Source organism: Cibotium barometz, chromosome 34, assembly GCF_041138505.1.
Source record: "Cibotium barometz isolate CiBa-2024 chromosome 34, ASM4113850v1, whole genome shotgun sequence".
Lineage (NCBI taxonomy): Eukaryota > Viridiplantae > Streptophyta > Polypodiopsida > Cyatheales > Cibotiaceae > Cibotium > Cibotium barometz.
The window spans coordinates 13,342,243-13,368,304 of record NC_141079.1 but is presented as its reverse complement, the minus strand read 5'-3'; the positions used below and the strand labels follow the sequence as shown (position 1 = coordinate 13,368,304).

The 26,062-nt window shown below is 45.0% G+C and overlaps 1 long non-coding RNA gene across 3 annotated transcripts in view; it reads left to right on the top strand.

Annotated features, from left to right (window-relative positions):
* Positions 1-26,062, top strand: part of LOC147618715 (uncharacterized) — a 69,486-nt gene that overhangs the window by 26,872 nt on the left and 16,552 nt on the right. The gene's annotated exons all lie outside the window — the stretch shown is intronic.

Genomic DNA, 26,062 nt, shown 5'->3' with positions numbered 1-26,062 from the left:
CTCACTGCTATAGAGGTGTCAAAATTCTTGTATTCTTTACCTAGCCCATTCAAGGCTAAAGCCACTAAATCACTATCTTGCACTGTTGAGTTAATTGAGGCAAGAGCATCTGCCAATCCTTTGATGTCTTGCACATAATCCTGAATGCACCGATTATTTCTGACAACACTATGTAACTTCTGCTTCAACTGCAGCTTTCTAGCTTGAGTGTTAGTGTCATACATCCTGACAAGCGTATTCCACGCATCTCGAGGGTTGTCCTCATTCTGTATGTGGCATAGCATACTATCTGACACACATATTGCAAAATAATGTAATACTCTGTTTGCTCTTTCACTCCATAGCCTGTGAGCTTGAACCTGTGCTGGTGTGGGTACCTGTATCCGTGGTTCCGCTTCTTCACATGTGACTAAACTCCAAAAACCTTTGCCTTTCAAGAAACTCTGCATTTTGTACTTCCAAGACTGGAAGTTGTTTCGATCCAACTTCTCCCCCACAATCTGTACTGGGCCATCTCCCATGATTGCTTACAGATTGTTTTCGAAACACTATGTGATAAATGTACCCTGTAATGACACACTTCCAACTGCTGTCCAAGACTTCAATCCTTTGTAAAATGCTTCAAATATTTGTTTTTCATACACATTTACCTCCAAAGACTCTCCAATGCATGTATCTCAATCATCCAAGGCATCACACTTCAAAAAAGTTGAGTTGAAATTTTCTGGTTTTTTCTCGCCAGGGAACCAGTAAAAAAACCAGTCAAAAAATGATCTTTAATCCTTCAAAAAGTTGTTGAAATCCAAGTTTGAAGTATGCTTTAGCTTCCCAATACCTTGCTCCAAGTGCTCCTAAGAGGAATTGACCAAATTCACTAAGTTGAGTGAGCTCCAATCAAAAATGTGACTCTCTGGTTTGCTTATTTCTGCATATGTCAGTGACCAACAGTCACTAAAAAGCTCATAGATTCTTCAAACCTCATCCAAATCCAAAACTTTTTGAATAAAAAGTTTAGCAACTCATAGCTCCTTGCTTGTACCAAAGGCATTAGCTTAATTTGCTACAGGTAGGGATTAATGCTTTGATTAGTGAGACTCTATTTCTGCATGACAGTTCTGTAAACCTGCAAATGACAGCTGGAAGTGGGGCATGAAAAAAGCGCCGCCTGTTTCTGTAGCTGTAGGAGAGAGGGCAAATGAGTATTGAGATGATAGGCTCCTTAGTTATGACCCTATGCACCTTGGGTACGAAGGGCAAGCTCCAATTTTGAGTACTATTGCGGCATTTGATCCTCCACGGGGACTATGTTCTCTGTTTTGCAAGAGTCAAAAAAACCAGAAATTTTCCTTCACAAATCACCTGAAATACTTCAATCTTTCATGCAATGGCTTGCTCCAGTGTTGCTAATACATGTGCCCTTTCACAATACATGAGAACCTCTGTGTTTCCTTTGTATTTGCCCCAATACATTTGCCAAAATACATTCCTTCACAAGCTTTCCATGAAAGCTTCAAAACCAAAAATTTTCTGCTTGCTTTGGCAACTTCAATCTTGCCTGTTACTTGCTTTTTGTTACTTGCAATCCGCAGAGGGGATCTTGTAGCACTTACCCGTGGTCCTTAGCTTTCATATCTGTATCCGAGGTGTGTTCCACAGCTTCTTCTTCCTCCAAGCTTTAATGGCTTTCTTCACAGCTTCTCTTCTTTCCCTCTTCTCTCACTCACTCACAAAACACAATGAAGAGCACCTAGCTCTGATACCATGTTATGAAATAGAATAAGGAGGGACCACACACACCATAGAGGGAAACCCTAATGTAAATCATACTCATAAAGAAGGAGAGAAGCCATAGCCAACATCTCTCTCACACACAACAAAGAGAACACACACAAAGAGTGTTATGTTCACACACTGAAAGTAGACCTAATCTAATGTCCACACATGACCGACTGGAGGCGGTCATAAATCCACACACCTAATGTAGTAAACCTGTCAGGCACACCCATGTGCTATCCATGTGCTATCCACCAGCTGTACACGAGCTTGAAGTCTCAACACGGGATAGAAGAATCTTTAATCTGCGGTAGGAGCGATCACAATCCTCGGTCCAAGCAAAAGCTTTGGAGTTCGCATGAGCAACTGCGTTCAATGGTATTGCCAAATGAGCCAAGAACCGCAAATACCTGCTATGCCACCTAATTTGACCAAGGAATCTCATGCATGCTTTTGGATTCGCTGGTGCGGGTGCCTGCATAACGGCGGCAACTTTGTCTGGATCCAACGCAATGCCTTCCTGAGAAATAACATGACCAAGTAACCTCTCGCTCCTTACTGCAAAAGCACATTTCATCGGATTTAAACTGAAACACACATTAGAAGAATTTTGGACTCATTTTTGGGCCCTCTAAGAAATGCCATGTCATCAGTCCCTTGAAAAAAGGAGACTCATGGAGAAATCTACCCACCATATCTCAAAACCATATCATGTAACATATCATTGGAAAGATCTCAATGAGTAGATTCTAAATCACCAACCTCCGACAAATTCGGAGTTGGTATACTTAAGTTATAGCTTTACCACCAAAAAGTAACCTAAAAAGTAATGTAACGTTAGCCTCATCCTCATTTGTCCTAATAGAATATTCCCTAGAATCCCCAAGAGCCTAAAAGGCCCCCAAAAAGAGTTCAAAATTCCCCTAATGCATCCCGACACCTTTGAAAATAGAGCCGCAACTGCCCCAAATGCTGAATCATCCTTCCAAAAACACTTAGGTCATCCAAAAATATCCACATGAACTCTGTCAGATAAGGACCAAAAATCTCCCGGACTATGCGCTGAAATGTCGAGGGCGCATTGCGTAGCCCAAACCACATTACCGTACACACAAACACACCCCAGGCCATAATGAATGCGGTCTTCACTTTATCTTTAGTTCCCATGCGGATCTGGTTATAGCCACTAAATCCATCAAGGAAGGAATACATCTCATGTTCCGCCACATCATCCAGAATGGAATCCATGTAAGGTAATGGAAACGGGTCTGGCACAGTTGTTGCATTAAGTTTGCGGTAATCCACGCAAATGCGGAGCTTCTTATTTTTCTTGGGCACAATGACTATTGGAGAAATCCACTCCGGATTCTCTATTGGAGCTATAAATCCAACATGCAACAAGCAGTCGAGCTCTTCCTTCACCTGCTTTGCCACATGCAGATTCATGCGGTACCGATGCATCTTCGACGGTACAACATCCTTCTTTAAATTAATCCGATGTCGATAAAATTTCGGGTCAAGACCTTTCATCTCCGAATAATCCCATGCGAACACATCCCGGAACTCTGTTAGTAATTGTATTAATTCTATCCCGAAATCACTCTCCAGAGGCGCACTTATCTTCACTAATTTTGCCGATTGCAGGATCCAGGAACACAGTGTCCAAAACATCCTCCCAAACTCGGGTAATCCGATTCATCTGTTCCTCAAAATCCCGCTCTTGTGCTAATAAGGCCTTCATGTCCACATCCTCATCAATTTTGCAGGTGGAAAATCATCCGGAATGCCGTCATCAAGAGAGAGCTCCTTAACCGCAGCCAAATAAGACTGCATCGCATATTGTTGGTTCAGAGGCTCCACATCCATCGAGCAAAGAGCGAGCAAATCAATGTTGGCCTTAAGGAATTCCTCCTCTTCATCATCATCTAAGCCTTCCACCATATTTACGGTCTCCGCAATCACAGGCCGTGCCGCATGCTGTAGGTTACAAAAACCCCCCATCTGAAAAGACACGTTCTTGCGGCCTCTGCACAATGTAAGCCGATTGCACTCCCAATTCTATTTAACTTTAGCTTGCCATAACCATGGTCTTCCCAGCAACATACTAAAATTGGCATTATGTTCCTGCGTACAAAAGAAATTCCCGCAACTTCGATGACCACGGCCTTCAGAATTCCCAGAGGTTGTACACTCCGCTGATCCGCCATGCAAATGAGAAATGGTGCAGGTTCCCAGTCAAGCCATCCCAGAGTTCGGCACGTCTGGAGTGTCGTAATGTTCACCCCCGAGCCTCCATCAATCAGCACATGATCAATGACTAACCCTTTATAATGCGCGATAATGACGGGAACTTGGGTATCCGCCAATGGTACCGCAGCAACCGGTTCCCCCATCGACTGAACTGCTCCTACAGCCGGCAAGACTTGATCTCAAGATACCTCCGCCACCAACTTCTGATGAAATGTTGGGACCAACCGCAAGAGTTTCCCCAAAGGAATTTGAATAGGTGCCTCCAAGAATGCATCCCAAGACCACGCATCATCTTCCCCTATGGTAGCAGACTTTGCCGCACCCTCCGTGTCAGCCGGAACTATAGCCTTTTCAGGAGGTCGTACACTACAAGGTGCGGTCTTGAGCTCCGAGATCGGAATAATGCCTTTGGCTTGATACGGATCTGCTCCAGGACTAAAACTAGGTACCGCCTTTGTAGAAGATGCGAGCTCTGCACCTACTTCCAGACCTGCTCGTGCTCTGGCCATTCAAGGGCAGTCGTCGGTTGGAGTGGGGTTGAATGAATCTGCTTCCCGGATCGCGTGACCACTTTCACATCAGGAAGGAAACTATGGCCATCCTCTTCCTCAATTTGTACCATGGAAATACAAGGTGCTTTCCCCTCTGCCATGGCCTTTTGTTTGTCGAACTCCTGTGCATCAGGACATTCCGATCTCTAATGGCTCTCCTGTAAATAGAAATGACAAGTCCGGGTTCGGCCAGCTCCTCGGCTGGCACGTCCATGACCTCGACCATAACCACCACCACCATAAAAAAAAACCTATCCCTGCGATTCCACTTTCTCTTGGTACTGCATATAAGATGCTGAAGGGTCTTGCTGCTTTGGAGGTTGCCAAGCAGGCGGTCCTCTTGCTCTCATGCCACGCCCATTGTAATGACAATGAAGGGTGTTATGTGTTGTCGTATTACAGATGGCACACCATTTTTCATTCATTGCACATTCCGCCGCAAGATGGCCCTGATTCCTGCAAGTCAAGCACCAAATGTCCTTCGGTAGTGGAGCAGTAGACGTCTCTCCAGGGCCGGATGAGATCACCTTCCCACTCATATGGGATTTCTTGGTCGTCTTTTCAGCCTCCTCTCCAGACTCTTCACTATCTCCACTGGCAAACTCAGCATCGGAGCTATCTTCATCGGAATCGGCATCACTGCTGCTATGCCGCTTACTCATGGATGCACTCTTTGTCGCATTTTTTTCGACTTATGTTTGGACGACTTATGCTTACGCCCAGATTTGTGCTGTAAAGCTTCTCTTGCTCGGATGGCCTGCTCCATCACAGCGCCAAGCACAGTGCCCACTCGGTCGACGGTCGCCAATGCCGTCCTCAGATCTTGAGAGAGGCCTGCAATAACATAATTATTAAGCACCTCAACAGCAGGTTGCTGGTTTGCTGGAACTCGTTGGAGCAACATCTTGAAACTGGCCGCATAGTCTTCCACATCTTGCCTACCTTGTTTCAATAACTGCTATCCCTCAAGGATCTGCGAGATGGTCTTCTCCCAACAAAACCATCGCAAAAATGCCGCCTGGACCGAATCATAATCAGGAAAATGGTCCGTCGCATACTCCGCCAGCCACCTTGCTGCTTTGCTCTCCAATGTTGACTCAAAAACAGCTTTCTTTTGGACACAATCAATCACACCCGGAACATTAAGACTATAGATCTTATCAAACCGTCGAACATGAGCATCTGGATCATCCTTGGATCTGCCACCACGGAACTTGGAATACTTAACTTGTGCGGCCGCCATCCCCGCAAAAGTTGGGAATAGCTGCCGAAAAAAATTGAGTAATCCGCGCGCTCCTGGGGAAGAAGGTGCACTCAGCACCCGTCTGGAGGACGAGACTTGCCGGATTGGTGAAAAGGAGCGCGTACGCCACACAAGTAGCATACTCTTGGATGTTAGACTCGTAGCCATCTCCTTGAATCTCCGGCGCGTGAACATCGCCCTCCGCCACAGGTGGATCGACTCCCCGCCTTTACCTCCGTTGGGCTCTACCCATAGAAGGTACAAGCATTGAAGATGCATTTTGATTATGTGTATAGAAGAAATTTAATTTTATTATAAAAGTATTACTTTCATTATAATTAATTTTCATGCATAAAAGTATGCATACAGGATTATATTTTTTAATAAAAGTGTTACTTTTATCATATCTGAATTTTATGCATAAAAGTATACATGAAGGATATTTTTTTTAAAATTATAAAAGTGTTACTTTTATCATAATTGATTTTATGCATAAATTAGATGCATAAAAGAATTTATTTTATATTAAAAGAGTGATTTTCATCTAAATGGTTTGTATGCATTTATCAAAAATAAGAATTCTCTTGTATTCTATGAATGTGAATGAGGATGTGGAATGTGGATATGGATGAATGGATGTGAATGTGAATGTGGATGTATGTGAATGTGAATGAGGATGTGTAATGTGGATATGGATGTATGCATGTAGTGGAAGTGGGTGTATGGATGTGGATGTGGATATGTATGTATGAATGCGGATGTGGAAGTGGATGTATGGACGTGGAAGTACGAATGTGGATGTGTATGTGGAATAAGGAATGCGAATGTATGTGAAATAATGTGACGTCGATATGAGTGAACGGATAAGATGTGATGGCATGTGAATTGGGATGTGAATAAATGATAAGTAATGTGAATGAATCTGATGTGAGGAGATGGAAAATGATCCCGAGTGAGAGACCCGGCCCCGCGCATGAGGGGGCTGCTTCCGCTATCAGCCATTGGGAGTCCGGTGCGCGGAGGGGGCCGAGGGATCTCACAGAGACGTATCATGAGATATGTTAAGGCTACAGCACATTATGGTCTTTTCTATGAGGATGGAAAAGCCATGCAGGTCTATGGATTTACAGATGCAGATTGGGCCGGTAGTGCCTATGACAGGAGATCTACCAGTGGCTATGTTTTCAGCCTTGGTAGTGGTGCTGTGAGTTGGAGCAGCAAAAAGAAACCTACAGTTGCTTTATCTATCACACAGAGGCAGAGTACCGTGGAGCAGCCATAGCTGCATGTGAAGCTATGTGGTTGAAGAAACTTCTTGGTGATGTAGGTCAGCAGAGTGATATGAGTGTTGTCATTCACTGTGACAACATGAGCAACATACAACTTACTAGTAACCCAGTCTACCATGCCAGGACCAAACACATTGAGGTCCACTGTCACTTTATCAGGGAGAAGGTATTAGCTGGGCATGTAGATTTGACCTATGTGCAGATGGATGAGCAGATTGCAGATGTCTTTACCAAAGCACTTGGTAAGGACAAGTTTGAGTACTTTGGTACCAGATTGGGCGTACTAGAGATAGAGATGTTGAGCTTGAGGGGGAGTGTTGAGACTTCAAGCTCGTATACATCTGGTACAGCTGGTGGATAGCACATGGTGTGCCTGACAGGTTTACTTCATTAGGTTGTGTGGATTTATGGCCGCGTCTAGCTGGTCATGTGTGGACATTACATTAGGTCTACTTTCAGTGTGTGAACATAACACTCTTTGTGTGTGTTCTCTTCGTAGTGTGTGAGAGAAATGTTGGCTATGGCTTCTCTCCTTCTTTATGAGTATGGTTTGCATTAGGGTTTTCCTCTATGGTGTGTGTGCTCCCTCCTTCTTCTATTTCGTAACACCTCAGCCAAAATCTCTAGAAGGGGATATGCTTGGGAAGAAACCAAGGAAGAGACGCTCTAGACGCGGATTGGAAAAGGGGTGCATGCAAACAATCTTCGACATCAAAAGGGAAAGGCAAAGTTGCAAGTACACTAGAGGCACAAAAACCTCAACCTGTTGCATTTCCTAACCCTCAGTTGGAGAAACAACGGTTGCTAGATGCACAAGACCTAGTGAGGGCAACACAAGCAGACCTAGAATCCATAAGCCCCTCACACCATCCAATCAACGTTCCCCCTCTAAACACAGAGCCCATACCCGCAACCCCAAACATTACTGACGTTCTAGACACGGAACCAAGATTAGATCCGTTAGGCATGGGCTTGAATACCATTTATTCCAAGATTATAGGAGATGAGTTCAACACTCGCCACACTAGTCTATCAAGGAAAGTCCCATGCATGGTGTCACCACGGGCACACCTGATAGAGGAACTGCTTCAATGCTTAGAACATCCCAGAGACACAGTAGGGTTGCATGCATTCCTATCAACAACAATCCAGATGCCCTTAGGGTCACTCTTAGAAAGCAGTCCTATGCTTTGGAAGGATTTAAAGGACTGGATGGATGGGACCTTGAAATCTGCTCCCGCTAGACTAGCATGAGCTAATTCCAACGTTGATACATAATTGCACTCAGGAATGCACCTTCTTAAAATTCCATCCTTCCCTTGCTTGTACAACTCACTCGTGGATGAGTTGATATGGTGTAGCTTTTTTGATCAAGCGCCGGGCTTGATCTATTTTGAGGTTAGTATCCCCCAGTATCCCATTAGCGAGGTAGTAAACAATGTCCTCAGCCCACTCGGGGACTATGCTAATGGAGAAAAGTGCAGTGTCTGGGAGTTCATCGTCAACTCCTAGTGGTGGTTCACCATTAGAAATGTGAGACATATGATCTGCATGCACATGTTGTGATCCCTTCGAAACAATAACTATGAAGTCAAGTTCCATGAGGATCAGTAGCCATCGTGATATGCATCCTGTAGCACATGGCGTGTTTACGAGATAGAGCAATGCTTGGTGATCAACGTAGAGCACAAACTTGTTAGATAACAAGTAGTGTCTAAACTTCTTGATAGCATACACCATCGTGAGGCCTTCTCTTTCCGTGGTTGTGTAATTTTGCTCAGCGTCATTGAGTTGACAGCTGGCAAAGCTAACAGGGAAATCCATGTTATGATCCCCAGGTTGTGCCAATACGCATCTTATAGCATAAGCTGATGCATCAATGTGGACATGGAATGGGATGTCCCAATGCGGACTACGAAGAACGGGGGCACTTGCCAATGCATTTTTTAGGGTTTCAAATGATTGTTGGCATTCCTTGGTCCATTCAAAGACTATTAGAAGTCTATACAAGGGTCTCGCTATGTCAGCATAGAAGATAATGAATCTTCTGTAGTAGTAGCCAGCATGTCCCATGAAGCATTGTACTCCCTTGTAATTTGTTGGGGGTGGCAGCTCCAATATTAGCTTCACCTTCCCATCATCTGTTGAGATTCCATGTTGGGATACAATATGCCCAAGGATGACTCCATGCTTCACCCAAAACTGGCATTTGAGGGGGTTCAAAGATATGCGGTACAACCTGCATCGTTCCAAGACCTTGCGTAGACAATTAAGATGGTCATTCCATGAGGAACTGACACAAAGGTCGTCCATGAATACTTCTAAGAAGTCTCTTAAGTATTCTTTATATGCCATGCACATCAGTCTTTGGAAGGTGCCTGGTGCATTGGTCAAACCAAATGGCATGACCCGATAAGCTTAAGTTCCCCACTCAATGGCAAAGGCAGTCTTATGTTGGTCACAAGGGTCTATTACCACTTGATTGTATCCTAAGAATCCATCAAGGAAACTATAAGCTTCCTTGCCTGCTACCCTTTCGAGCACATGTTTTGTGAAAGGCAATGGATAGTGATCGCGGACCGTGGCAGCATTAACTTTCTTAAGGTTAACGCATACTCTAAGTTTTCCATTCTTTTTGGGAATGACAACTATCGGAGATACCCACTCCGTGTGTTCAATCTCATATATAAATCCTACATCTAAGATTTTGTCAATCTCTTCCTTCACCATTTTTGAGTATTTAGGATTCATAGGATAAGCTCTTTGCTTAACTGGCCTTGCCCCGTCTATGATAGGGATTGTGTGCTTCACTACTTTGGAAGGCACTCCTTTCATATCGCTATATTTCCAAGCAAATCAATCCTCAAATTCTCATAGGAGTTTCATTAACTCCTCCTCTTCGTGAGAGGATAAGTCCTTAGCTATGAAGATAGGTTTCTGGTCTTCACCAGGTCCAGCCAAGTTTACTTCCTTGACCTCGGCAGACCCATCGTATGGGGCCCCTAGTTGGTCTCCCTTATATCATTTGGCTTTTTCAAATCGCACCAATCTTTTTCCCATTTTACATTCCTTGAGATGCTCTGAGACTTGTCGAAGATCTTCTTGCTGATCCTCTTTTAGCCTTCTTTCCTTGGCTTCCCGCTCAGTGGCTGCTAGGCCTTTGTTCCTTACTTTTCTTGCTAAGCGTGTAAGTTTGGGTTGTGGTTCAGTCTCTTTTTCTATGTTGGCTATCTTTACTGAGAATACCTTGTCTAACTCACTCTGCCATTCTTGAAGGAAGGCTTCATGAGAATTGATGGCTTTGACGTACTTTAGCCAATGTTCTTCCTCTCCTAAGGAGAAGACATAAGGTTCTTCTCCTTTTCTTCATGCAGGGCTATGGCGGCCCACCCTATTCAGTGATGCAGCAGAATTCACTAAGAGGTGCAATGAATGTCAACGAACGACCAACACCTAAAAGAAAGATCGAATGCCACTAACTCCAATCATATCTTGGCAACCGTTTGAGAAATGGGGCCTAGATTTTGTAGGACCAATCAGTCCTGTAGCAAGATGCACTCAAGCGAGATATATCATTGTTGCCATGGATTATTGCACTAAGTGGGCTAAGGCAAAAGCCACGAAGAAGGAAGATGCACAAACAACAGCCAATTTTCTCTATAGCCATATTATAACAAGGTTTGGCTATCCTCTTGAATTAGTCAGTGATAGGGAAAGTCACTTCATTAAGGAAGTGGTAAGCCATTTACTGAGCGAATTCATGATTGTGCATCGTAAATCCACTCCTTACTACCCACAAGACAATGGACAAGCAAAGAGTACTAACAAGGTGCTCTGCTTGATCCTAACTAAAACAATAGAGGCTAGTCGAATAGATTGGGGCGAGAAACTCCTCTCAGCCTTATGGGCTTATAGGACAGCATATAAGGTGGGAACTGGATTTAATGCATTCCACCTGGCCTATGGACTACATGCAGTAATGCCTATGGAGTTTTTGGTCGCTAGTCTTCGAATGCAGTGAAAGAGAGACTGGAAGGAAGCATGCTTTCTGACAGATTACTGGCCCTAGAGCAATTAGATGAAACTAGATTACGGGCTGTTCATGGCATGATAGTGAAGAAGTTCAAACGTAAACAGTGGTTTGATGACCAATTGAAAGAAAAAAACATCATGGTGGGAGGTCTAGTCCTCTTATACAGTGTAAAAAGCTAAAAGCATAAACTCAAGTATAGAGGACTAGGCCTTTCCAAGTGATTGAAATCACACCCCAAGGCGCTGTCAAACTTTCCACACTTGATGGTGTAGAGATGGAGGGCTACATCAATGGTAGCCATTTTAAAGCCTTTTATGGTCCATTAACTGAGTACGTGCTACAGGCATTACATCTCAAAAAGGAGGAGAGGAGAAAACACAAGGAACTAAAATGAGAAGCAAAACGTGAAGCCAAGGCACGCAAGGAAAAAATAAAATTACAAAGTCTCCAAATCAATATGGCACAAGTTATTGACTTACAAGAGGAAGAATGGGAAGTGCAACCAGCTCGACTTTGGGTGGGCATGCAAACCCAAGTGCTTAATTCAAAAGTCAGCATTGCTAGATATAGGCGCAAGTCATAACTTAATGTCATACAAAACATGGTGTTAACCACATTTGGTTAACGCTTGGACTTCACCGACATTCCCGCACTTTAATTCAACAAGCGACTTTAGTTTTAATGTAATTCACGTCATTTGACGTTGTAAGCGCTTGTATGACGCTCCTAGGTCATGTACGTCAAGGTTACATCATGAGGAACTGGGCTAGAAATGCCATTCCATTGTAATTGCCAAGTTATAGGCCATGGGCGCCCAAGTCACTTACTCCCGGGCGGCCTAGTGGGAAAAGGCTTGGAAGTATAAAAGCCAATTTCTCATGTTTGTAACACACAATCCCCATTTGTGCAATAGAAGCTTGGTGTTCTCTCCTCTCTCTCTCTCTCTCTCTTGCAACTCTAATCTAGCATGTGTGTGTGTGCTTAGGGTTAGGGTTTGGGGTGTGCTTTGCCATGATGCTCGTTCTCTCTTGCTTCCCCGCTTCTCTTCTCTTCCTCCTCTCTTTCTTGAGTGTCTAGCATAGCACCGGCGATCGGTTCTTGCCAAGCTTCACACACGAAGCTTGGTTGAGAACGGTTGCACCACCCATCGGAGATCGCAACCGCATACGGTGTGACAACGGATGCGGGAGAAGAACGGACGCGAGCGGCTATCCACACGCGACGGTGAAGCTCTTGAGTGTGGCTCGAGCTTGGCGGTTTGGCAACTTCCTCGTAGACACTTGATTAAGTGAACATCTTTGGCGCCGCTGCCGGGGAGCGCCTTACCGCTTCTCGTGGAAGCTCTTCTCATTTCGACCCCTCCGGTGGAGTCTACCATTGCCCAACATTGCTCAATGGAGTGCCATTTGTGATGCTTGGATGTGGGTAAGTGATTTGATGTTTAATTATGTTGCTTTTGTTTGTTTTTTGCTTTGATTTTGCTTGATTTTTGTTTGCTTTTTGTTTGAAGCTTTCCATTAGAGCTTGTGTGCATTGTAGGCTTGCATTAGGCTTAAAATCATAGCATTAAGCATGAGAAAATGAACAAAAACCTTAGCTTTTGCATTAGCATTGCAAATATTCACTTGCATTTGCATTAGGGTAGGCATTTGCATCACTAGGAGTAGATTAAGTAGCAAAAAATTAGAAAAAACATAAAAAAACTGAGGCTTGGTTGATGCCCCAAACGTGATCATTTGGCATCATTGAAGGGCTCATTATGTTAGCCATGTCATGGGCATGACATTTAGCAAAAAACAGTCCAAAAATTCATCCATAAGGGCCCCAAAATCATCGATTTGGATCAAGTAAATGGAAGAACCTCAAGCATGAAAAAATCTGGTTTTTGGGATTAACAGTCCTAATTGAGATTAAGTTTAGCTAATCTTTGATTAGATAAAATTATCCTTTTTCCTTTGATCCAAAATGCCCCTTGTCCTTATTTGAGTGAACCATTAAAAAAAGGAAAAAGAGAGGCCCCTCTCTTTCTTCCCCTGGCCAAAAAAAGAGTACGTTTCTTCCAAAAGGCTCATGGAAAATTTTTAATTGAGAAGAAACAAAACAAAAAATAGATCTCTTCCTTTTTTTTCCTTTCTTTTTTCTTTTTTCCTTTTTCATTTTTTGGCAAGTGGAGAGGGGGTGTGGCTGTCAACCTGACACCACCCCCACCTCTTTATTCCCCCTCCCTCTCTTTAATTCTTTGCCTCTCTTTCCCCCTTTCTTCTCTCTCTCTCTCTCTCTCCCTCACTTTCTCCCTTTTTCTTTCTCTTCTCTCTCTCTCCACACCCCTCTCTTTACTCTCCCACCTCCTGCGTGCCAGCTGCCAGGCCCACCCCCTCGCACATTTCTCTCGATCCCCACGCCACCCCCGCCTCTCTCTCCCTTTCCCTTTCTTCTCTCTCTCTCTCTCTCTCTCTCTCTCTCCCCCCCTTGCGCTTTCTCTCTCCCCCCGCATCTCTCTCCGTCACCCCGCAGCCACCCCGCACCTCACTCTCCCTCTCTTCCTCACTCTCTCTCCCTTTCCCTCTCTCCCTTTCACTCTCTCACCCCGCACTCTCCCGCACCCCGCACCCCGCACCCCGTACCCCTCTCCTTTCTCTCTCTCTCTCTCTCTCCCTCACCCCGCAGTCTCTCCCCCCGCACCCCTCTCCCTTCTCTCTCCCTTTCACTCTCTCCCTTCTCTCTCCTTTTCCCTCTCCCTTCTCTCTCCTTTTCCCTCACTTCCTCTCTTTCTCTCTCTGCCCGCCCGTCACCTTACCTTCCGCCCCACTCCCCCTCTCCCTTCTCTCTCCTTTTCCCTCTCCCTTCTCTCTCCTTTTCCCTCACTTCCTCTCTTTCTCTCTCTGCCCGCCCGTCACCTTACCTTCCGCCCCACTCCTGAAACCGGCCTCTGATAGAAACCAGAGTGCGGTAGGAGCAATCACCCGTCCACTTGTAGTCTAGATGAGAAACCAAACACAGATTGGGGCTAGAGTGCCCAAATCTGAAAACACAGCGACACCTGTTGGCCCCAAAGCTTGGCGCCCCTTGCGGTATTTCTTTATTCAATTAAAATAATATGTATGGCTGAGTACAACACAAAGACCAGCCAAGAGTTTACACCTGTAAGTCCAATCTGACGGCCCACAAATCCTTCTCAGCACAGAGGATCTATGCACACAGACTTGTGTCCTCAAGCAACACACTGTGCCTCCCTCTGATCAGCCAAGTTCACAAAGCAGGCCAGCCATGGGCATACATCTGGCATAACTCAAGAGCATGATACATCCTCTCAGCTCAAACATACATATGCTGTTCAATCTCTGTCTTAATCCCTTGTCAATCTACCATACTCCTCCTCTCACAAGGAGCCAGATAACACATACCTGCAGCAGACATCAAGCAATAGAAAGAGAGATGGATGAACAGTAACAGAGCTTACCAAGTTCAGCTCGTGAAACAACACTGGAGGAAGCAACAGCACCAATCTGTGCCTGCAGGCACTTGAATCCACAATCCTGCTTCACACGTGTGCTTGCTCTTGCCTGTATCCTCCTCCTGATGCTCACTCCTATGCTGTCCTTGAAAGTACAGATCTGAAAATCAGCACAGTACCCGTCTGTACCGCCTCGGGATACGTGCCAGGCGTTGTACTTGCATAAACAGCCTGCTGTCCACTTCTGTACCTGCCTGAATCAGCATACACAGGTCTGTCCAGCACCCAGAAAAGCGCCGCTTGCACCTGTATGTGCTGTATCTGACTGCCCGTACACTGTACGGCAGTCGTACAGGGTGTACTTGCTGGAAAACACACTACACAGCCTGTACTGGTATTCTGCGCAGCCAATCCAGCAGCTGTCCTGTGCGCCGCCAGCAACAGAGGAGAAAGAGAGAGAGAGAGAGTGTCCAGTACTGGCCGTACAGTGCTGTACGGCTGGTTCCACTCAGAAAAACAGCAGCCAAACTGGTCTTCAGCAGTCGCCTCCTCCTCCTTGAGCTTTTCCACGCTAGTACCTCATGCGCATGAAGGAACCTCTCCTTTTGCTACACGATTCCCCAAAAAGGGAAGAGAGAGAGGGAAGAGAGAGAAAACTCCTCCCCAATTTAATCTCTAGGGCCCCAACTTAATAAGTTCCTAGGGCCACTAAGGCCTAGGGGCAAACTTCAATAAACATTCAAACTTAATGTTTTAATGTTCCCCCTTCACACCTAGGGATGTCCACACATCTTAAACACTGTCCGGGCACCCCCCATGTGAATCATAAAATATTCTGACTCTGCAACCACCATGCCCACACTTGTCCTGCTCCATTTTCACAGGGCCATGACATACCCCCCTCTTGAAAGATGGCAAGCGTCCTCGATTGCATTCTGGTGATGCATCAAAATATCCAAAGTGAAATATAAAATATGGCAAGATCAGCGTCCCAATCTCTCTGAGCCATACACATGTATCAACATTCACTGCAAACCAATGGCATAGTAATAGTCCAAGTTGTATACCACTGTGAACCATACATATCCACAAAAATCTCCATGTGACTAGTACACATATATCATAGAAGTCCCATAAACAGATGTACTGTCAGCCTCAGTACCTTCGGATGAGATAAAATCTGCACCAAGCGACCTCTAGATGTCATCTGAGCCTGTCTGTATCAAGGGAGTGGAGGTGCTACCCCCCTCTTGAGCATCAGGTAATGCTCCAGACCCATGCTCTGCTGAACCTGAATGAGCCACAATAAGAGTCGGCTCTAACTCAAAGGCATCGCGATAAAGCTGCAAAACCTGAGGTGAATCTGTTAAGTCACCTTCCTCCATCCACTTCGCATCCATCGGTGAATAGTTCTTGAACTTCACAAGATAGCGACGGGAAACTTTACCTCGTACCTTCCTTTCTTTATGTGCCAGTATCTGCTCTGGAATCAGAACCTCATCAAGTTCCTCAACTTCCGGCTGAGCCTCATCTGATACATCGTCAGGCACATCCCCACGGAAAGGTCTAAGAAGACTCACGTGAAAAGCATTGTGAATCCTCCAGTGATCTGGTAACTTCAAACGATAGGTTACCTCACCAATCTTTTCCAAAACCTGAAAAGGCCCATAATATCGCATACTCAACTTAGGGAATAAGCGCTCTTTACCCTTCAACTTCTTGAGTCTAGCCTTTTCAAAACGCAAAAGAACCCAATCACCCAATGCAAACTGTAAATCACGTCTGTGACGGTCTGCGGCTTTCTTTTGCTTCTGCTGAGTTTTCTGGAGGGCCAACTTAACTCTCCGATAAGCTTCATCCAAGCTCTCCACATACTGATCAGCCTCAAAGATCTTATCCTTTGTATGCAAAATGGGTGGTACCTTCTTCCCTCCTTCTACAATCTCAAAAGGCGCCTTGCCTGTCGAGCTATGTACAGTGTTGTTATATGCAAACTCCACTAAAGGAAGATACTTTTCCCATTGTTGCTTGTGCTCTGACACATAACACTTGAGAAGATCCAACACTGTAGAGTTAGCCTCTTCTGACTGACCATCAGTCTGTGGATGAAATGACGATGAAAACTTGAGAGTTGTACCCATGTTGTCAAACAACCCTCTCCAAAACAAACTCGTCATCCGTGGATCACGGTCACTAATGATAGACGTAGGCAAGCCATGATACTTGAAGATGTTCGCCATGAACAACTTCACCATATGATCCACTTTAATTGTCTTCCTCACGGGAATGAAATGAGCCTGCTTACTGAACCTGCATATGATAGTGCAGATGCCATCATTTCCCGTTTGTGTCCGTGGAAGATCAAATACAAAATCCATGGCAATGCTCTCCCAAGGTCTATCCGGAATAGGTAAAGGCTGTAATAACCCTGGTGTCTTCTGACGGTCAAACTTTACCTTCTGACATACGATGCATTGCCTCACAAAGGCATCAACATCTCTTCTCAAGGTTGGCCAATAAAAGAAAGTCTCCACTGCTTTGACCGTGGCGTCAATACCTCTATGACCTGCATACGGTGGAGCATGACTTTCAATCATAACCTTGAGTCGCAATGGCCTGGTAACACACAGTCTGCCATGCATCAATAAAAACCCATCTCTGAGAGTGTAATGCTCATGCCGCTGACCCTCAGACATCTGATCATACAACCTTTCAAAATCCTCATCATGGGCATACTGCTCTTTCATTTCATCAAGCTCATGATGATAAGCAAGTGAAACTGCAGAGACCTGTGGCTTGCGTGACAAAGCATCTGCCACTACATTCTTTTTGCCTTCCACATGCACAATCTGGAAGTGAAACATTGACAAAAAGTTTGCCCAACGCATATGCTTCTCTGAAAGCTTAGTCTGCGTGAGGAAATAACGCAAGGTCTGATGATCTGTCTGTACAGTGAAATCAGCCCCAAGCAAGTAGTGTTTCCATGTAGAAAGAGCGTGAATTACAGCCAACATCTCTTTCTCATACACCTGTAAATGCTTCTCAGCATCTTGCAAAACTCTACTCTCATAGGCTATCACATGTCCCTCTTGCATGAGAACTGCACCAATGCTACTTCCACATGCATCACACTGGACAACAAAAGCTTTTCGGAGGTCCGGTAACACCAATACTGGGTCCGAAGTAAGCTTTTCTTTGAGCTTTTTGAATGCTGTAATTTCCCGATCAGCCCATCGAAACGGAGTTGCTTTCTTCGTCAAAGCATGAAGAGGCGAAGCAATTTCAGCAAAGTGCCGTATGTAACGCCTGTAATAGGAACACAATCCTAAAAAGCTGCGTACATCATGCACGGTCCTCAAAGCTGGCCAATTAAGTATTGCTTCAACCTTGGCTGGATCCATACGGACTCCATGACCAGACACAATATGCCCCAAGAAATGTATCTCCTGCAAGAAAAACTCACTCTTCTTGCCATTAACCACCAATCTATGGTTTCTGAGTTCTGCAAACACAATGGCCAAATGCCTTCTATGCTCTTCCTCAGTTCGTGAATGCACAATCATATCATCAAAGAATGTGCCCACAAACTCTCTATGAGGCCTGAAAATCCTGTCCATCATTCTGTTAAATGTGGCAGGCGCATTTGTTAAACCAAAGGGCATAACCAAGAACTCATACAACCCAAATGTGGTTCGGAATGCTGTCTTATGCACATCCTCGGGTCTAATGCGTATCTGATGATACCCGCTTTTCAAGTCAATACGACTAAAAACTGTGGAGCCCTGTAAGCGGTCCAAGATGTCATCGATCCTCGGTATGGGGAATCGATTCTTGATGGTATTCTTATTCAGCGCCCTGTAATCAATACACATGCGCCAAGAACCATCCTTCTTCTGCACTAAGAGCACAGGTGAGCAAAAGGGTGATGAGCTAGGCTGAATCAACCCCTTATTCAATAGCTCCTGCACCTGAGTCATAATCTCTTCCTGTTGGGCTGCACTAACACGATACGGCGGTCTATTCGGTGGAGTACTACCAGGAATCAGATCTATGGCATGATCTTCTGGCCTCTCAGGAGGTAATTCTCCTGGCAATGACTCGGAAAAACAGTCTTGAAACCCACTTAAGAAATCAGCCCTGTCCTTATCTAACATTGACAAATTAGACTTAGACTCATCATCCTGTGCATCCTTTACATAAATCAAGTACGCGGAAAGATGCTTTTTCATTACTGATGAAATCGCCGAAGCGGATACAATAGGAACAGATTCCCCTTTGAGTTTTACATCCAATACATGCTCTTTCCCTCGATGAGTCAGAGTAATTTTCCTATTGTAAGTATCCACCACCGCATGTACCTTGTGGCACCATGGCATCCCCAACAAAACATCACAGCCATCCAAAGGCATGATGAAGAACTCCTCGCTGTCCACATAACCCTGCAAATGAAGCCGAAGCTTCCCAATGATAGGAGTAACGGGTTCTGCATACCCTGGACAAGCCATATTTGCCTCATGTAACGGCCCCATCTCCTCTGCGCGAATCCCCAATCGGCCAGCCAAATCTGGTGAAATGAAGTTGGCTCTAGCACCTGTGTCAAAGAAGATCAAAGCATTCTGATCTCTCACTTTGCCCCATGCCCTGCACAACTCTGTAGCTTCACCACTTACCTGTTCACCCACAAGATCAGGAACTAAGCCTGCAGAAGGCTTTTGTTTCTTTGGCTTGGGCTCTCCTTTCTTGTCAGGGTCCTTCTTGGACGTTCTTTTGGGACAATTGAATGACATATGCCCCTCTTCAGTACAGTAAAAACACTTTTGAGCATCTCTCAAAGCCTGTCTTTCCTCAGAAGTCCTTTTGGGCATTGGCAACTTCTTATACTTTGTCTCTGAAGACCCTTTAGCATCACGAGAAGCATGCCCAAATTTTTCAGCTTTCTTGCCCAATTTCTTACTGCCTTTAAACCCAGATGAACCACCTGTGAGTAACGCATTAGCTGTCATAGCATTCTCAATCATCTGTGACATGTTCGTTACTCTCGTCTTTATACAGTAATCTCGTACCTCCTTGGGCAGCCCACAACAATACTTCTCTACCTGCTCAGATAATGGCACGGCACGATAAGAAGTCACTGGGAGTAGAGCTTCCCAAAACTTCTTGTTATAATCCTCCAAACTATCACACTTTGAAGCATCCAGCTTGTGCCATGCTGTCATAACATCCACCTCAAATGTAGATGTGAGCCATACGGAAGAGAAAACCTGTTTGAATTGGACCCATGTGGTGGGTGCTATGCCCTGCAAAAGAAGAGTAGACCACCACTGCAAAGCATTGCCCTTGAGAAAAGTGGCAGCTTTCCTCACCTTTGAGGACTCTGTGTAATTCCCACCAGAAAAAGCAGCATCAAACTGCTGTAAAAAGGTAAGTGCCTTCAATTTATCCTTGGCCCCACTGAAAGTGTCAAACTTCACTGCAGCTCCCCCTTCCTTGTAATCCTTCGCCTTTCCCTTAGGCGTTAGATTATCATATGGAAGTGGTTTCGTAAGATTGCTGCCCCCAACATTCATACCCATCATTGGGTCAACATTTCCCATTCCAGCACTAGGCATACCATACATCCCAGCCATGTTTCCAAACATTCCATGCTGCATACCTGGCTGCATGCCACCAAACATATTGCCTTGCATCCCAGGTTGCATGCTTCCAAACACATTTCCTTGCATACCGGACTGCATACCACCATACATATTCCCTTGCATGCCAGGCTGAAAATTGGCTCCAAAAGGCCCATACATACCCATGCCTCCCTGAGGATAACCCCCAGTCATGGATTGGAACACCGAGCCACCACCAAAGTACCCTGGATGCATGTTCTGCTGAGGAATAGGTGGCTGTCCATAGAAGGAACTCTGTGGGTTAGCACCAAAAGCATGCTGCATATTCGGAAACTGGGCAGGAGATGGATCCTGTGGAGTGGTACCACTATGACCTTGAGAAAGATTCTTCGAACGAACCTTCTTCTCCTTTTTCTGGGGCTCTGTGCGGGGCTCTGTGCGAGATCTCATAAATTCAGCAAATCTCTCACTCTGTGTGAGCTGCATAAAAGTATCCATAACACTAGCCAAGCGATCTTTGAACCGAGCATCATCATCCTCTTTACCATGCACATCTTCTGGCTGTGTTACATCCTCATAAGGCTCAACATCTGCAGCCTGTTCTCCTGCAAAAATATCCTCAGATACATCTCTTTCAGGAGAAGTCTCTTGCTCTTCTTCTTCTTGATAGAAGTACTCTTCCTCTGTATCAGACATGGTTGCTGAATTTTCAGCGATGGCTTTCTCCAAAGCAACCACGAGCTCACCCCCTTCAGAAAGTTGATGATTGGTCCCGGGGACGGAACCTTGAAACCGGCCTCTGATAGAAACCAGAGTGCGGTAGGAGCAATCACCCGTCCACTTGTAGTCTAGATGAGAAACCAAACACAGATTGGGGCTAGAGTGCCCAAATCTGAAAACACAGCGACACCTGTTGGCCCCAAAGCTTGGCGCCCCTTGCGGTATTTCTTTATTCAATTAAAATAATATGTATGGCTGAGTACAACACAAAGACCAGCCAAGAGTTTGCACCTGTAAGTCCAATCTGACGGCCCACAAATCCTTCTCAGCACAGAGGATCTATGCACACAGATCTGTGTCCTCAAGCAACACACTGTGCCTCCCTCTGATCAGCCAAGTTCACAAAGCAGGCCAGCCATGGGCATACATCTGGCATAACTCAAGAGCATGATACATCCTCTCAGCTCAAACATACATATGCTGTTCAATCTCTGTCTTAATCCCTTGTCAATCTGCCATACTCCTCCTCTCACAAGGAGCCAGATAACACATACCTGCAGCAGACATCAAGCAATAGAAAGAGAGATGGATGAACAGTAACAGAGCTTACCAAGTTCAGCTCGTGAAACAACACTGGAGGAAGCAACAGCACCAATCTGTGCCTGCAGGCACTTGAATCCACAATCCTGCTTCACACGTGTGCTTGCTCTTGCCTGTATCCTCCTCCTGATGCTCACTCCTATGCTGTCCTTGAAAGTACAGATCTGAAAATCAGCACAGTACCCGTCTGTACCGCCTCGGGATACGTGCCAGGCGTTGTACTTGCATAAACAGCCTGCTGTCCACTTCTGTACCTGCCTGAATCAGCATACACAGGTCTGTCCAGCACCCAGAAAAGCGCCGCTTGCACCTGTATGTGCTGTATCTGACTGCCCGTACACTGTACGGCAGTCGTACAGGGTGTACTTGCTGGAAAACACACTACACAGCCTGTACTGGTCTTCTGCGCAGCCAATCCAGCAGCTGTCCTGTGCGCCGCCAGCAACAGAGGAGAAAGAGAGAGAGAGAGAGTGTCCAGTATTGGCCGTACAGTGCTGTACGGCTGGTTCCACTCAGAAAAACAGCAGCCAAACTGGTCTTCAGCAGTCGCCTCCTCCTCCTTGAGCTTTTCCACGCTAGTACCTCATGCGCATGAAGGAACCTCTCCTTTTGCTACACGATTCCCCAAAAAGGGAAGAGAGAGAGGGAAGAGAGAGAAAACTCCTCCCCAATTTAATCTCTAGGGCCCCAACTTAATAAGTTCCTAGGGCCACTAAGGCCTAGGGGCAAACTTCAATAAACATTCAAACTTAATGTTTTAATGTTCCCCCTTCACACCTAGGGATGTCCACACATCTTAAACACTGTCCGGGCACCCCCCATGTGAATCATAAAATATTCTGACTCTGCAACCACCATGCCCACACTTGTCCTGCTCCATTTTCACAGGGCCATGACAACTCCCCCTCTCCCTTCTCTCTCCTTTTCCCTCTCCCTTCTCTCTCTCCTTTTCCCTCTCCTCTTCTCTTTCTCTCTCTGCCCGCCCGTCACCTTACCTTTCGCCCCACTCCCCCTCTCCCTTCTCTCTCCTTTTCCCTCACTTCCTCTCTTTCTCTCTCTGCCCGCCCGTCACCTTACCTTCCACCCCACTCCCTCTCCCTTGAACCTTCTTTACTCTCTCTGCCGCCTAGAAACCCGCGCCCATTAACTCCACCTCCCCCTCACATGCGTGAACCACAGTGGCCTCACCTTCCCTCACTCACTCCTGCCAATCTCTCACACACCTCCTTCAATGCACGTATTTCCTCAAGCTCCCCCCTTTCTCTCTCCTCACGTATTTCCTCAACTCCCCTTTTCTCTCTCCTCACATATTTCCTCAACTTCCCCTTTTCTCTCTCCTCACGTATTTCCTCAATCTCTCTTTTTCTCTCTCCTCACGTATTTCCTTAACTTCCCCTTTTCTCTCTCCTCACGTATTTCCTCAACTTCCCCTTTTCTCTCTACTCACGTATTTTCTCACCTCTCCCTTTTCTCTCTCCTCACGTATTTCCTCAACTTCCCCTTTTCTTTCTCCTCACGTATTTCCTCACCTCTCCCTTTTCTCTCTCCTCACGTATTTCCTCAACTTCCCCTTTTCTTTCTCCTCACATATTTCCTCAATCTCCCCCTTTTCTCTCTCCTCACGTATTTTCTCAACTTCCCTTTTTCTCTCTCCTCACGTATTTCCTCAACCTCCCCCTTTTCTCTCTCCTCACGTATTTCCTCAACCTCCCCCTTTCTCTCTCCTCACATAAATCCTCACCACCTTTCCCCCCCTACGTTAATCCTCTCACTATCCTCCCCCCTTACATATATCCTCACTAACTCTCACCCCCATCTCATATTAACACACCTAACATTAAAACAGTAACAATTAACACACAGACACACTTTAACCCCCCCCACACATTAACATTAAAACATTAACAACTAACATACACATTCCCAAACACACATTTTCACACACACTTACATATTTTTGTTTTTATTTTGTTTGTCGTTTTTCGTTTGTGCCTTGCTTTTATTTTTGTTTTGTCTTTGTTTTTGTTTTGTATTAATTAGAAAAATTATAAAACATCATAAAAATAGAAAACCAAGAAAAGTAAAAACAAAATAAAAAGCACAAAACCCATAAAAACTAGAAAAAGTAAAAGTAAAAAAGCATAAAAACTCAAAAAAAACATAAAAAATATAAAACGAAAAACATAAACAATAAAAGAGAACACAAAGAAAAACTATATATATATATATATATATATACATCTTTATATATATATAGAGAACCCCCAAAAAAAAAAAAGAGAGGAAGAAGAAGAAAGAAAGAAAGAAAAAGGAAGAAGAAGAAGAGGAAAACAAAATATATATATATATATATATATATAAAGCGAGTGGAAAAGAATATATATATATATCCTTCAAAGGATATATATATATATATATATATATATATATATATATATATATATATATATATATCTAAACCAAATGAAAAAAGGGTGAGAGAGCGAAGACAAGGGCCCGACCCCGTGCAAAGCTATAACCCACACGCTAAGCCCGCGAACAGAGGTCCCCACCTCTAGAAGGAACCAAGCGCACAAACAGGGCATGTACGTGTGAGAACGAAGGCTACCCCAGCGAAACGAAGAGCCCACGTCCATTAGGGTTGTTCACATGCCAAGTGGACTAGAACCAAACGGTGCCTGAAACAAACCGAACAGATGAACCGACTTCACAGTCGTGTTCACGAACATCACGAAACCTTGTCCGACCCTCGCCAAGGGTGCCCACTCTTTATTAGAGTGTGTTCATGCGTAGACCAATCCAAGCACATTCGTGCACATTTGGGCGCATAGGCACCAAAGTAGGCCGAACCACTTCACGCTGCACACCATGGACACCCTCAAGACATGGTGGACTGTCCCCGAGATGCCTACTTCACTCCAAAGCACACCGGCCAACGTATATACACATTTGGCCGCACAATCGAGCACGACTCATGTCGTTGCTCCATCCATACATGTTCTGCCCACACGTGCAACGTCTAGGATAATTCCCTTGACTCCGCCCACATCTAATGCATACATGCCCCAGCCGAATGAACCATTCCTTGGCCGCATGGGTGAGACCATCCACGTCAAACCCTCCACTAGTGGTGCTTCACCCTACACGCACATGCGAGAGGATGCACACTTTGATCATGCACGCACACGTAGCCCTCTCTCACGTGAACCGTCCGCGTTCGCACCACCCACATTACCTCATCTTCACCCCCCACCTTCGATCTTCCACCTGGCTGAAGCTAAAAAAAACTACCTTAGTAATAGAACTAGCTGATGGCACGACCACAAAACCCTTAGGTCAATTGCTTTGATGATGGTGGAAGATCGAAGGAGAAGATCCAAAACCTGTCTTCATTGCGACGGATCTATCTCACCTCAAAGATCAAGAATTGCTAAATTTACTCAGAGAGTTTAGGGATTGTTTTGCATGGATATACAAGGACATGCAAGGCGTTCCCCCTGAGGTTTGTGAACATACCATACCAATGAAACCAGATGCCAAACGAGTGTATCAAAGGTGGTATCCAATAAATCCCAAGTACGCTTCACAAATCCAGGAAGAGATTCATAAACTCATTGAATGTGGATTCATCTACGAGATTGAGCATCCAACTTGGGTATCGCCCATCGTGGTGGTCCCTAAGAAAAATGGAAAACTCAGAGTCTGCATTGATCTTAAAAAAGTAAACGTAGCCACCTGCCGAGACCACTACCCCCTCGCTTTTAGCGAACATGTTCTCGAGAGAGTGGCCGGCAAAGAAGCCTATAGTTTTTTGGAGGGGTACTCAGGTTACAATCAAATATCCATCGCGGAAGAGGACCAACCAAAGATAGCTTTCATCACAGAGTACGGAGTCTTCGCATTCAAAAAAATGCCGTTCGGTTTAACAAATGCCCCCGCCACATTTCAAAGACTAATGAATCATGCATTTAGGGAATTCCTATGACAATTCTTAGAAGTGTTCTTGGATGACCTATGTGTGCATTCATCATGGAAAGAGCACCTCCAGTGCCTGCGTAAAGTCTTTGTAAAATGTCGCTATTACTGAATATCTCTCAATCCTCATAAATGCCAATTTTGGGTAAAGCATGGTGTGATCTTAGGTCACATTGTGTCATGGAACGGGATATCCACAGATGAAGGGAAAGTTAAGCTAATTTTGGAACTTCTGTCCCCCACTAACTTCAAGGGAGTTCAACAGTTCATGGGTCACGTTGGATACTATCATCGGTTCATCTTGTTCTATGCACGAGTAGCTCGTCCCTTATACAACTCCTTGAGTTCAAGTGGACTGAGGAATGCCAAGAATCCTATGAGCAACTCAAGCGAGCATTAGCCTCTACCCCAATTTTGAAATCACCTAACTGGGATATAGTGTTCCATGTGCATATTGGCGCTTCCAATTTTGCAATTGGATGTGTATCATCTCAGCCTGGAGAACACAAGCTGGATTACCCTATAAGCTTTGCAAGCAGACAACTAAATGATGCTGAGG